At 40.9% G+C, this 14,732-nt stretch overlaps 1 protein-coding gene across 1 annotated transcript in view; it reads right to left on the bottom strand.

Annotated features, from left to right (window-relative positions):
- The window catches only part of LOC109423199 (protein hedgehog), an 82,968-nt gene that overhangs the window by 44,104 nt on the left and 24,132 nt on the right, over positions 1-14,732 (bottom strand). The gene's annotated exons all lie outside the window — the stretch shown is intronic.

The following is a 14,732-nucleotide window of genomic DNA, read 5'->3' as shown; positions in this document are numbered from 1 at the left end:
GTGGAAGAGAAGCATGCTCAAGCGCACGCAGTCACTTTCAATATGTCGTGTGTTATTTATGTTAAACACGCTCCTGGTACAATAACTTGTGTCATCGAGCTCTATTCTGCCACCGCTCGCTACTTCAGTGTTCGGAGCCTGCGCTGCGGAGGCTGCTCAACAATACACCACTACTCTCTGGTGTGATTAATAGCTGCCTCCGAGAAGCAAAGGCAGAGGCAGCACATTCTGATGGCGAGTGTCAAAGAAGGGCCGTACCGGTGCCACCGAACGTGTTGTAGATTGAAAAATTGTGATTAAAATGTAATCTTGCCTTAATAATATGCAACCGTGTGGCTGACATGAGGACGACACGGGATGGGATACAAGAAAGTGAGAGAAAAGAGGTAATCTATAAGAAATCTACATGAGTGTAGGATAACAGTACATACAATAATGCCACTGAAGATTATAATCGAGGCACCACGAGAGGAAAACCAATCGAGAGGATACACAGGAATTGACAGACGAGGTGGCAAAAGGGGATCAAGTTTCAACTGCCTGAGCAGTTATTATCGACTCATTCTTTCGGCAAGCAGGCCGTCGTCTTTAATACTTGCTGAGTGAATGTGTGAGAGCCAACCGGATGATCGATGGCAGGTTGATAGGAATCAGTTTGAGCTGGCTTTCGAGGGCAGCAGCAGTGAAAAGAGTATCAAATCTCCCGCCGCCACCAGCCACGAGATTGAGCTTCGTTGAGAGGTTTGAATAAAAATAGGGTTACGACGATCGGCCACGACTTTGGTGCGAGACTCTGTTGAGAAAGGTTAGTTTTTGGCGTATCTGATGGTTTAATTGAGGGAATCCTTAGAAGCGTGTGCCACTTGCTTTGCTTTACGGTAGAATTCGAGAGTGTGTACAACGCAGGGCGAGAATAATTTCTTCCCTTGGGATTTTGGGAAGGGGCGCGATTGAAAGCTGTTTTTTTTTGTTGTTGGACGGAGATCAATATCCAAACGACCATAAGCGTATCCGGAGGTCGTAATTAGATACTGGATCAACCTACCGCCCGCAGTCAGGATTGAGGCATCCGTCCGGACGTGGTGAGTTTGATTTTTTGACAAATGACGAGCAGATTGTTCCTCAGGCTAACCGCATTCTCCTGAAGTATCGAATATACGGCGAGGAATGCGACATATTTTGTGGTTGATTGAGGAAGCTGATAGGAATTTTCTGAAGGTTATTGATCCGATTGTTTGCAGTGACACAAGTTTTATTATCGATTTTGGTAACTTTCAGATGTGCAGAGTATTTTATTGTAAATAAGGCTTACACAAATTTCAATTTTCTCTAATGTCACCCCCCCCCCCCCCCCCTCGGAAAATTTTGGTCGGAATTTGACATTTTGAGGAGGGACACAAATAAATTATACAAAAATTTAAAAATTTTGAACTGAAATTAGAGTTGTCGAGAAAATTTCCTAACAAATCCGATGAGTTTACAATTTTGCCTAATTGTTTGGGTAATTTTTCAACAAATACATTTATTATTTATTATCCACCCCCTTGACGAGTTGCTCGTTGACAAAAGAAGAAAATGAGATTTGTTCCGGCCTAATTCAGTCCAAACAACCAAATGCAATAAGAGAACAAAGAAAGAAAAATGTGGACGAAAGTATATGTATAAGAAATTATGTTAACAATATTTGAAGCCTTTCATCAATAGCGTAGCACTTCTGACAACAGTAGCATGAGTAATGATTATTTTTCACCATGCTGCCCATATTCGCATAAGTGACGTAAGCGCCACTGTAGTTTTCAACACACTTGTGACATTTTAACAATGAATAATGAAAACAAAAAGATTTTTTTTCACTTTGACATCTAGCAATGACTAGAGCTTGAACTCTATTGAATAAAACTGGTCATAATTATGCACATTTGATAGATATTAGCTTGTGCATGCTGACATTATCAATGGTGGTTACGTCGACTATGCGATCATGGGCAGCATGGATGGCCACTAGTTGGCTTTATCAATAACATATTTGGACCCGCATTGTCTACCTGCAATCATCCCAAATAATAATAATAGCTGAATAACAGCTTATTCAGTTATTTTTTTTAATCAAGCATAAGAGTGGTTTATTCAGCCTTTGTAGAGCAAACATGTTTGTTGGGATGTACTTGGTCATGCTGGTGTTTATTGTGACACCAATTCTTGCTATCTCGCTTTTAAAATGATCCTTCGTTGATCGGCCCTTACAGAAACCAGTTTGTTTTTCTTCGACGTAGGATTTCACCAACGGTTACACACTGTTGAACAGAATACGTCACCTAATTTTGTACCCTGAGTTGAGGAGTGTTATTCCTCGGTAATTGGCAAAATCGAGTCTGAGTACCTTTTTGTAAATAGGAAAAAAAATCACCTTCACGGTATAGGTAAATCCAACGGAAGCTAACGATCCCTCCGCATCTGCTGGCAGGAATGAGAACCCTATGAAAAACGTAGCTCCTCCAAAATTTCACATGGCGCAGCATAGGCAAAGTGCACTTTTTTCACTTTTTCATATCGAATTCCGCAGCGTAGAGAAACAAACGAGCACTTTTTGGAAAGAAAATTTAATTCTTTTTCAGGTGCGCTAAGATCCGGTAGGTACTTACGAACAATTTATGTGATTAATTTGAGGAGCTCTTGCTATGCTTCCGGCGGGCGATCTTCCGGATTTTTTGTTAGCTGGCCAATCCCGTATCTGTCGGCATGGGCATCAAGAATGATGATAATGGAAGCCATTGCAAATGGAAATTAGCAACTTCTAGAGCAAAAATTGAGTAAAATTTGACGACTTTTTTATGTAAACAAACGATTTTCTCCTTATCTCACCAAGCGCCTCTACAATTGGGGGTCATCTGGATTAGCCTATCATATATGTATCATTAGACTGGCCCAAATACAAATATGTCGTAAACTTCCACGGGGCACCCTCTAGAATCGTGCCTTTGGATGAGAAGAACAATCTGTGAAAGATTCAGCTCAATCGGATAAAAAATGAGCTGGCGCAAATGAGTTGAAGGTTTGTAAGGGATGTTCAGTCCAAATATATGGGAAATTGGATGTCCTCCAGTCTCTCATTCAGAACGCGAGTTTACCGAGTTCGATTTGGCTCAGAATTGAAAGAATCGTAGTTGATACCCTAAGGAATAACTTTGTAGAACGTTTATGTTTGTTATTCCATCCCTAAGATATACGTGATTTTGTCATTCCGGATTCTAAATGAACATAGCTTTAAAGTTGATGTAAAATTTTGTGATAGGCAGAATTTCTCGCTTTTGTAGCAGGTAGATATAGAACCTACTCAGTAATTGGCTAGCGTGTATCAAAGGCTGCACAACGCAACGTCATACTCCCATCATATCTCTTTCGTGTCCAATTTGTTAGCTGGACTTATAAGTCCTATCGGAACATATCCACCAGAAGAGCCGACTGGAAGATGTACGATCTGAGCGAAAAACGCTCTTCCCGCTTATGCAGAAGACTTGCGAAGAAGAGTGTGCAATAAAATGTAATAACGAGATGAGTTATGATATCTTCTGCCATTTGCCTCGTCTTCCTATCAAATCGAGGTAAAGCGAAAGCAATGAAAAAGCAAACTGCCCGATAGATGATGCATGATGGAAGCGCTTTATATAGGCTCTCTTCTTGCGCGAAGGTAGAGGAGCATTTGCGCTATAATCTATGGAAGTCAAAAAGCGGCCATTCTCCGCTCATTCTCCCATTTACAAACATTTCTCACATGCCGGCCGATGCGTCGACCAAGTTCAGTGCGCGTGTTTTGGCGGCAGATTAGCTGCTCATTTGTAGATTGGATTGGAGCCGGGACGGGCCGTATAAATAGCTATCATCGACCATAATATTTCTTCAGCCGTGGAATCCGCAATAAGACAAGTTGATCCCTTGAAACATTGCCATAAATTATAATCGGAAGTCAAGTACATGAACAAGCACTAGGAGCGCATTTTTATGGGCATAATCGGTTCTTTCGATCGGTGGAGGTTGTCCCAAACGACGACGATGCGTTTATCCACGGTTTGATAGGCGTTTATTACGGTATAAAACGGATTGTCCTGAATGCGATATGATTGCCACATAAATTCTTCGCCACGAGCCTTGACAAACGAGGCACATTTCACCATGACTTTTACTGATTTCCAGATCCTTAGTGAATTTCGTAAACTATTTATAACCGTAAAAAATTGAACCAGGTTCATGTCCTTGAACGGTTATTTTGTTAAATAAAAAATCACACGAAATAGTTAAGTTCGGATTCCTATTTTGTTTAAAAATAATCAGAGTCAAAATAATTAAAATTGAGCGATTGATCAAAAGATATTGATCGTTATTTGAATCTTTCATAAGAACATCCAATTTTCTTTCAATAAAATTATACGGATTTTCTGGTTTACATAAAAAGATTATGAGCAATTTAAATATTTACGTTGAAATTATATATTGTATGTTCGATTTTTTCAACTTGTTATCATATTGGTGCCCTGTCTGTGTTACCTCAACAACCCTTTTCGCAGAAAATGAACGGACTCACATCGGCACTAAGCTGAATCTGCTGGCCTAACCCACTAACCATTAGGCAGGGAGAAAAGGATTCTCACTCGAGACTGGTATTCAACCGATTCGGGCGGTGCATCATCAACATGGAGCGTTTTTTTACTACACAGGCCATAAATTTCAGGTTATGGGGTCTACAGTCGTAAACAATTTGTTAAGCATTAGTAGTTGGTTGACTCTGAAGACTGGAATATAAATGAAGGTGGGGAGCACACTATTAAGTGGCTTAAAGCGCATTAATAAAAGTGACAAGTTACACGACTTTTCGGTTAGCCTTCGTCATCTTCAGCAGCCGCAGCAGCAGCAGCAGCAGCAGCAGCAGCAGCAGCAGCAGCAGCAGCAGCAGCAGCAGCAGCAGCAGCAGCAGCAGCAACATCGTTGCCTCTTGATGGTGTGGTTGGTTTGGTAGAGAAGGCAGCAAAAGATAGGGACAAACTGCAGCAGTTCTGAATCGAGCTGAGAAGACGGACCGCGCCGCAACGAGTTAGGTCGCACTGAAAGCGAAACATATTAAGTGTAATTTGAGGTAATCTCAAGGTGTTGCGTTTTAATCATTTCTGCTGGTGTGATGGAAGGACGATTGCCGGGAGGAGTGGGGTAAAGGGGGATGCCGATGAAAATTCATGGTGCGCCGCCATTCGAGGGCCGATGACCGATGACGTGACGAGGTAAGAAACGAAGAAGCTGAGGTAGCTCCGTCCGTCAATGATGGTCCATTCACCAGCAATCGGGAGAACTACGTCCTCGAACTCTCGCTACCATCGACGGACCCCATTGGCCGTGCGCTCCGGTCTTATGTGCTCCAATGGAAAGGAATCGCCTATGGAGACAACATCGTATTAATCAGCGTCCAGTGGAGACATGGAACTTGGAATCCGATTCAATTTAAAGATAACCTCGATTGGTTGTTGAATGGATGATATTCGGAACAAGTTGAAGGTAGGAAGCAACAGGCTATTGGAAGTAGCTAGCGAAAACAGGTAGGCTGGATTGCCAGTTTTTTCATGGCTACCAACTATTAGATTTGCGATTGATTTATTGAAGAATTAATTGTCCAAAATGAAACGTTTAGTGGAAGAAAAAAGAGACAATTTTGAAGAAGAAGCAAACTTTGAAATCCTGATCCGATGTATCAGGTAAAAATAAAGCCATTGCATATGTGTATTTTCATATGACAAGTTATCATTTGGCGATTCCAACAACTAAAAATATATGGAAGCGAGCGACCGCTTGTAGTCAAGAAGGGCACATCCACCAGCTTATCTTAGAAAACACCCTTGGCAGGTTTCGGAGGTAAAGTTAGCGGAGTTCTGAATGCCACGTACAAATTAGTATCCTAGAATACTTTCCGTCGTCTATTACTAATGCTTAACGAGTTGCATCGAAGCGGACTTCATCGATGGCCGATCGACAAAGTACGCATCACATCATAATCGATTTTTAAGCGATATACGGTATTTTCAATAGTACAGAGCTATCAAAAACTTTAAAACCGTCCTCTTAGATTAAATTAATGTGATGGGCGGTGATTTCGGGTGGGTAGTCCCAGGGCATTCAAGACTACGCAGAGGGATGGACCCCTGTCTATTGTTCAACACTACACTAGAAAAAAGAAACAAGACCCCTTCTTCGTCTTCATCATCTCAGTATAACATCCCAACTGGGACAAAACCTGCTTCTCGGCTTAGTAATCAATGCATTTTCAGTTTTTAACTGAGAGCTTTCTCTGCCTGACAGACACAAAGATACCATACTCAAACAAATCAAGGAAATTTCTTTATGAGAAATTCCTGGACAGACTAGGAATCGAACCCGTGATCTTGCTGAAACCCATGTGTTTATCGCATCGGTTATCTGGGTCCTATAACATCTTAACTTGTCCAACTCAATTTGCTGTTGATCGGCCCGAAATTATCTCTGTAATTCATGAACGATTCGGCAAGGATGGAAACACTCACTTGCAAAGAGTTACACTCACTTGCAGTTTTCTTAGCTTAGAAGCATGCAATCAAAAAACGATGTATGGACGATTTTTCCCTTATGATTTTGTCTAAAAGTTTGCCGAATAAAGTAGGGGTCGCACACGCAAACCGAATTCGTGAGTGAGCTGCGAAGGCAACTCTCAACGAGGTGAATGTAAATTACACTCACCTCGTGGAGAGTCGCTTTCACAGCTCTGTCACGACTTTGGGATTCGTGATTGACCCCTACTCTATTCGACAAAGTTTTAGACAAAATCACAAGGCCAAAGTCTTCCCTACATCGTTTCTTGATTGCACGCCTCTGAGCTAAGAAAATAGCAGGTGAGTGTAATTCTTTGCAAGTGAGTGTTCCCATCCCTGCGATTCGGGAGGCCGTAAGTAACGGAATCCCGCATGTGCGCCCCCACACATATTTTTTCAACAATGTTGTCCGGAGTAATACCTCTACCACATATTTCTTGCACACTCGACCTTTGCTCCACGAAATGTGGGCATTCAAAAAGAACGTGCTCCCCGGTCTCGTCGCAGTTTGCGCACTTCGGACATGCAGATCCGAATCTGTGAAAATACTGCCTAAAACCTGGCTTGCCATAAATGGTGCTAAGTTAAAGTTCACCTCGCCTTGGGGCATGCTTGTCCATTTTGAACCACGGTATGAACCTTCCTACCCTTTCTGGAGGAATCCCAAACTCTCTGCTTGTGCTTCCACGCGACCAGTTCAGCTTTTTGTAGATTTCATGTGTCCTTGGCGTGGTTCAGCACTTCCATTGCTTCGTTACTCACACTATCCGTGGCGCTTTGTTCTCCGAAAAATTGAGCTCTGTTCCATGTCTGTCTATAACACGCCTCATTCGCTTTTGTACGATGCTGCAACTAGGGATATGGCAAAGCACAGTGGTCCCTTCACACATCTTCAAGAGTAGTTATGCCAAGCTGAAAATAAATTAACACGGCAAAGGCTGGGTAATTCGCGCAATACAAATCCCATTGAGATCACTAGCCTCTGCCCAGCAACTCTTATCCCTCCCTCCGCGTGGCATCGGTCGGATCTTGGGCATACCTGAGCATCTGTTCTCCAGGACGAGCGGCTCACAACAGCGTCTGATTCCCATGTTAGGGATGGCTGATCAACGTCCGAGTGCCAGAGAAGGACTCTAAGCTCAACTGTGCACTGTGGTCCTCCGGCAATTAGGTGATTGGTGTCAGGCCCTACGAGCCAGCCGTAAAAAAACCGTTGTAACGGAAAATCAGCAACAGAATAATACGAACCGAGACCAACGGCAACGACCCCAGCGAAAAAAGGACTTGCGATTGGTAACTTGGTGCGTGGAACTGCCGATCTCCCAACTTCTTGATAACTGAAAATTGAACCAAATCGTGTCAAAATTTGACAGCATTTAGACTATTTGCAAAATATTACCAAACATGTTTATTGTTTATCCAAGAAAGGTTGTTATAAAAATAGTTTAATTGTTGCACCTTAGTGTGGGCTTCGTGGCCGTGCGGTTAGCGGCGTCAGTCGTCTAGGCGTTTCGTAAGCCTCGGAGTGCGAGTTCGATTCCCGCTCCAGTCGGGGAAAACTTTTCGTCAAACGGAAAATTCGCCACTGGGCCACTGGGTGTTATGTGTGTTGTCCGTTGTCTCGTGTATGTAATGTTCAGTCTGTGCAGCCTCTGGCTGAAGACGATGTAGGGTCTTTTTTTTTAATAGTGACATGGGAAGACTTGATCCCTCGAGACAAATTATATGTACGAAAAATAAAATTCCATCCGAAAGCCTCTATTTGCTTGGATTTCTATCATATTCAATTATAAAATGCGTCAGATATTTATTATTTTAGTACGCACCATGAAAAGGGGGATCAAGCCTCCCCATTTTCAAAATATATCATATTTAAACATATATAAGGAAATTTTTCGATTTAAAATACACCATATTCATCGAAAATACGAGAAAACATGAACAGAAAATAAATAGGAAGCCTTTGAAGTTATTTTCCTTTTAAATGAATCATGTGTTCAAAAGGGGATCAAGTGTGACCCATTTTCTAAAAATACATCATAAGACATGCCTCCATTGAAACGCAATTTTGAAAACTTTAACAATAATGTTTCTGTTATATATAAACTTACAATAGATATTTACGTGCCATTCTGTGCAAAAATTGGACCTAGTTTTGTGTTTCCTGCAAGTTACAGGCAAATTAAGAAAAAGGGACAAGTCTACCCAGCCCCCCTGCACATCGTAGTAGCTACTCCGTGATTGACCAGAACAATCAAAGTTGCACAGAGAACCAATGAATGTGAAGCTTGGGACTAGCTACAATTCTCAATGTGCACAAGTCGAGAGTTCAAAGTTTTAAAGTCAATAACGGACCCGGCCACGTGTTTACGGTCATCGAGAATGGGAAGGAATGAGACAACCGTTGCTACTAGAAACCGTGGAATTCACAGCATCCCCATAATTGTCTCGGGAAGGAGTATTTGTTGGAAGGGTAGACTATGGCGTGCATCTATGAGCCACCTTTGGTAGGTGTGGAGCGGATCTGGTGTGATGGTTAAACCACGTTACTATCACGCCGAAGACCTGGGATCGAATCCCACTTCCGACAAACTCACAAAATGCGGGTCGCGAGATGAATTAGCCTAAGGCAAAAAATCTCTTTAACACAGATAAAAAAAACCTTTGGTAGGTGATATGATCCACTAGTCACGGCGTTTATCACGAAAGCCACTAGCACACGAAAATTATCTTCTGATTCCAATCTCTCTCCCGCAGAAAACTAACAACGCGCGAAGATTTTTTTCGGATTCCGATCCCGGATCAAGCATGACGTCCATATTGCCTTCTGCTAACCACAATCTGATTTTGGGCAACCAGCTTATTCGGTATATTCTATTTTGGGTAAAATCGATCAAAAAATGAGCAAAAAGTTTGGATTTTCCGTGTTGGGTAATATGCAACCCGGAGCAAAACCCCCTCACACTACTCCATTATATAAATGTAGTTTACTTCAGATGCAAGAAAACTAGACGTAAAGTTGAGCAGGTCATGCCCAAGAATGAGAAAATTTAAATGAAATGTGTGGAAAACGATGCTCTTCCACATTTGGAAAGATTTTTTAATATAAAGTGCACGGAAATTAAGCGATTGCGTGCTGATAATATTGAACCATACCATTAAATACCATCCGCCTCCTACATCTTCCATTGCTGTAACAGCTGGATGGAGCCCCATGGTAATTCATTAGAATTCAAAAAAAAATGCCAGAGGTCGTTTTGCCCCCATCTGCTTTTCAGCACCTTAAACGTAACCTGAAATTGGGCAAGAAGAAATAAAATAAAAGAAATAAAAAAAACTCATATTTTGCGTGATTTTGGAAAAAAAAGTTCTACAAGTTTATTCCAAAATCAGTTATGAGGAGATACGGGCAAAAAAAAAACGCTCATAAGCCAAAACAACACTCGAAGAGATAGTCCAAGTTCCAGTGAGAACGGTTGAAGATGAAAACTGCCTTTTCTTAGGTGGTACACAGTAAAACCGCTCAGCACTAAAATGTGTAAGCCCTACTCATAAGTGCATAATTTCCAGACCACACAAAAATGTGTTACAGTTACACTTTCTCAAAAACAGCTCGTACATTCGTCTAGATGCGAAATGTCGATATTTTTTTTTGTTTTCCAAGGTCACTAGTAAACCTAGCTAGATTGCTGTACAAATTTTTTTGCGAATTTAACGATTCTGCGGGCACAGGAGCTGATTTTGTGAATGTGCAATGGTTACACATTTTTGGTGTAGTCTGGAAATCATGCAATTTTGTGCTGAGCGGCGTTAGCGTGTACCGTTTTCCCAAAATCCCCGACTGGGGCCAAAAAAGTGCCTCCTTCTTTGCCAACCACTTCACCTATTCAAACTGCTGCTGATCGATTCCAGACCTGTTTATAAATGTGCCATATCTGATTCGCTGAAATTTTCGCCAATTTCAATGACGTTAATGTGCGATTTGATTATCGCCAGCTGCCACACTGCGAGCCGCCACACACAAAGAATGCTCTTCAGTCAGCCAGGCCAGGCAGCAGCACTAGACGACACTTCGCCTTCATTAAAGTGATTTTTAATTATTTTATTTACGCTGCCACGGTTTATCTAATGCGCGCCCCGTTATAAAAGGCATATTGATTCAGTTATGGCGTCTCGTGCGCACTCTCGCTCCCCTACCTACTGACCCAGTCGTTGGGTTTTGCAATAAATTCAACAAACCTCAGCGGCGAGGGGAGAGAGAGATCAATCTCTTGAATATTGGTCCCGGGCCTGCGGCAGAAGTAGAAGCAGCGGATGAAGGCGGCGACGGAACGGCAGCGTGAAATGTAAACATCGTGATTGTGTCGCGCACATTTCAAGAGAAAAGCTGCGCCCGCACTTGGCCGTATAAAATCGATAGATGTGAAAAAGTAAAATATAATAAAGCCATTTGTTTGCCATGAGCCATATACTTCGTAGTAAATCAGAAAATAATGCTTCCTCGTGGGGACCCCACTAATGGCGCTAATCGATTGGGATTACGTAGCTCTCGAAATTTTGGCCTTTGTGGTAAGACAAATCTGAGCACTAAGCGAAGTGTGGCAACATCATAACATGAAGCATTGATGCTTTTGAATAGGTAGGACTTTAGATACTGAATAACATCAGTTCTGGAATCGACGCTTGTCGGTATCAGGCCGTACAGCACTGAGATTCTACTAATGGTAGCAATTTCGCAAAATTGATGATACTAGATGACTGTCATCTTCACATTTGCACATAGAACGCAATTTTCCACTTTCAGAGGAAGGAAGTTTAATCGCTGCTACGTCAACAGATGATATCTGCATGACAATTGTTTATGTCTGGTTAGAAACACTACGTAAGCAGCTTGAAGGATGTTGAGATTTTTTTCTACGATTATAAACAGCGATATTAGCATTGCATAGCGTAAATGTAAACCTTTCCTTAGTCGTATGGGTGTGAGAGAATGTTTATAAGAAAATGTCCAAACCTAGCACGTCCTTATGGCTGGGAATTGAAACTTGTGTTTGAAAGGTGGAAGAGGCACTACAACAAACACCTGATCAACCCAGAATTCTACGTGGCTTATGGACAACCACTACACACAACTATGTTGTCCAGTGTTGAGAATACTCACTTGCAAGAGTTATACTCACTTGCTTCTATCTCAGTCCAGAGGCATGCTATCAAAAAATGATGTTTGAAGGGCCTTTGGAATGTAGTTTAATCTAAAAGTTTGCCGATTAGACTACAATCTAAAGTCCTTCAAACATCATTTTTTGATAGCATGCTTCTGGACTGAGATAGAAGCAAGTGAGTATAACTTTTCGCAAGTGAGTATTCCCAACACTGATGTTGTCAATTGTTTTATTTTATTTTATTTTATTGGTTTTCTAATTTTGTACAGTAGTACTTTTACAATATATGTAAGCTCTAAGCTAACGCAATACACATTAAAGACACACAAATCTAAAAAAAAACTGTCAAATTATGTGTCGTGTAATCCATCTCTCAAGGTCTGTTCAGCCATGTGTCAAGTTACACCTTCTCACAGGATTAAATATTTTTGGACAAGTTTTTTGCTGTTTACCGACAAATGGGGGTGATCGAAAGTGTTTGCGACCTAGAGACAGAGATTTTCAAGAGAACAGGCAAAATCTCCCATGCAACAGCCAGTTTTATCATTTTATAAGACACTCGGGTTAAAAACCGCTAGGAAGGCTCGCGGCTACCGCCGCCTTTCATATTCATCGCCAATGACGGCAGTAGGTAGTAGGTACCTACCGATATAGGTGGCCAATAAAATGTTTATTTCAGAAAACCACGTGATTGCCCCTCAAAATATCAACAATAAACATATTATGATAACTGGTTTCGTGAGATCCAGATTCACTGCAAGCAAAACGGAAATTTTCTGAGACGGTGAAGCATCAGCTAAGAGAGCAGCAGTTGTAAAATCTCACAAATATTTAATCAATTATGGAATTTATATCAACACACATAAATCAATTCCGAATCTGAGAATGGCCAGTTAGATGTGGAGATGCCGAAAAACGGTTTTACGACACTTTATCGCGATGTCTTCGTACTGTATTCTGATGGATGCAGAGTCTTGGTTTCGTGCCCACAATAAAATTAAAGAGGAATTAGTTAATTTGATTACACGTCGCCGAAGAGTTCGCTTTGGTGGATTTCCGACCTGTATGCGTCTTATTCGCTTGCATTGCAAATCCACATCTGACAGAAACAAAGAAGTTTGGTTTCACTTTTAAAAACGATGGGTCCTCAGCTCGTCTCTCCCGAGACGAAGATTGATGGTCGGGGGCAAATGGCAAATAGTGGGGGCCATAAAGTGAGAGAAGTGCTGCCCATAAAACAATAAAAGCTTTGAAGCTTTGGAGCTAAGCAGCGCGCGATCTTGATGAAATTAATGATCATTATCACGGCATCATTATCGAAGAGAACAGATTTTGTTGCCGTAACGGTGTCGTCTGGGTTTGGTGCAAATGCACGTCGGATGACCTTTGCGCAGAGTGCCAATCATAACAGAATATTTGTGGGTTTCATTGGAAAATGACTTGCATCTTCGTGAAGGACTAGAAATAGAACTTCTAACATAGGAAGTAGTGACAAAGAACATATTTCAGAAAAAAGGCCGTTTTGTAATTGTACCAGTGCAGCTGATTATTATAAATTTCACGTGACTTGACATATTGATATGGCAAATATTACGCTGCCTGGTGTGAATTAAAAGTCATTGCTGGACATCTATTTCTGCAAAATTTCAAGTATGGGACACTTCGCCCATTCTGGTCCGAAAATTTCATGCAAGATAATTTCGAACAAAAGAAAGAAACTGAAACGAACATATAAAAATGTGTATTAAAACAACATTTATGTAAATTTTGATGCAGCACCACTAGCTGGCAGCAGGCTCAGTTTCTCACCCACCTTTGATTGTTTACCCAAACCGATCTCTAAGCACGTCAAACCTGCTCCGATGTTCCGTCTTCTACTCCTGCCTATTCAATATTTCAAAGTAAATCTTAAGCTCTTAAGCTTAAACAAACCGAAAGAGAAGCAAAAACAAACTTCGAACGTCACACTGCGTTTCACTTACGATGATGGTAGTGTTGGGGTGGCAAATGGAGTGACAGAGACAGGGTTTCCCCTGTGGCCCAATCACTGGACAACCTGAAGTGCCAAGGTACAAGGTGAGATATTTGATTATTATAATTAAATAATCGATTATTGCAGGGTCGCATTTCGATTGTGAAAGTATTAGAATGTTCGATTGAATCAAATGTGCATGACCGTAGATGACCGATAAACTCTTGGTTGCTATTTCGTGATTAACCAGAGCTATTAAAATTAGCACAAGGAACTAATAAATATCACTTCTGTTCTGTTAATGTTAATGTCACGTAATTGTTACCGTAAACCGGGGTCAAATTGATCAGCGGGGTGAAATTGATCATTAGGGTACTACATTGTAATTCCATACTAGGAACTCTTAAGCGTCGTAATGATCTTAAACTTTTTACGTCATTTGGTTCGTAGATGTCTAGAGATGAGTGTAGACTTTTAATTTTTTAGAAAAAAGTTAGTTTTGCCTTATTTTTTTAAGGAATTTGCAATGTGTTTCTCATTAAGCTGAAATCATTGCTACTAAACAATCGATTGCTAATGGGACTTCCCGTAAATTCTCTGTATTAAAATTTTAGTGGAGCCTTGGTTGGAAAGTTATGTAGCTTATCAGAACATGAAATAGTTATAAAAAAGTTCATTTTATTATAAAATAGTCATTTATTGCGATAGAAATCACTTATTTCAAATTAAATTGCCTACCTTTAGGCGTTTAAGGTGAAATTTCAAAATTTAATTTTGCATTTAAAGTATTAAATTCACTAGTTGTAAGATTTTAAACGCGTTATTCGGTTTTAGAAGAGCAAAATTAAGCGGAGAAGGAAATTTTCCATTCCAAACGATGCTTAATTGTATACTGATCAATTTCGCCCCAAAGTGGCATTTCCAATTTTTTGATATTTTGAATTATTTAACTTAAAGTTTAAATTTGTTGAACAAAATTCCGTCACATGGTTT

Source organism: Aedes albopictus, chromosome 1 (assembly GCF_035046485.1).
Source record: "Aedes albopictus strain Foshan chromosome 1, AalbF5, whole genome shotgun sequence".
Lineage (NCBI taxonomy): Eukaryota > Metazoa > Arthropoda > Insecta > Diptera > Culicidae > Aedes > Aedes albopictus.
This window is presented reverse-complemented; position numbering and strand designations above follow the sequence as displayed.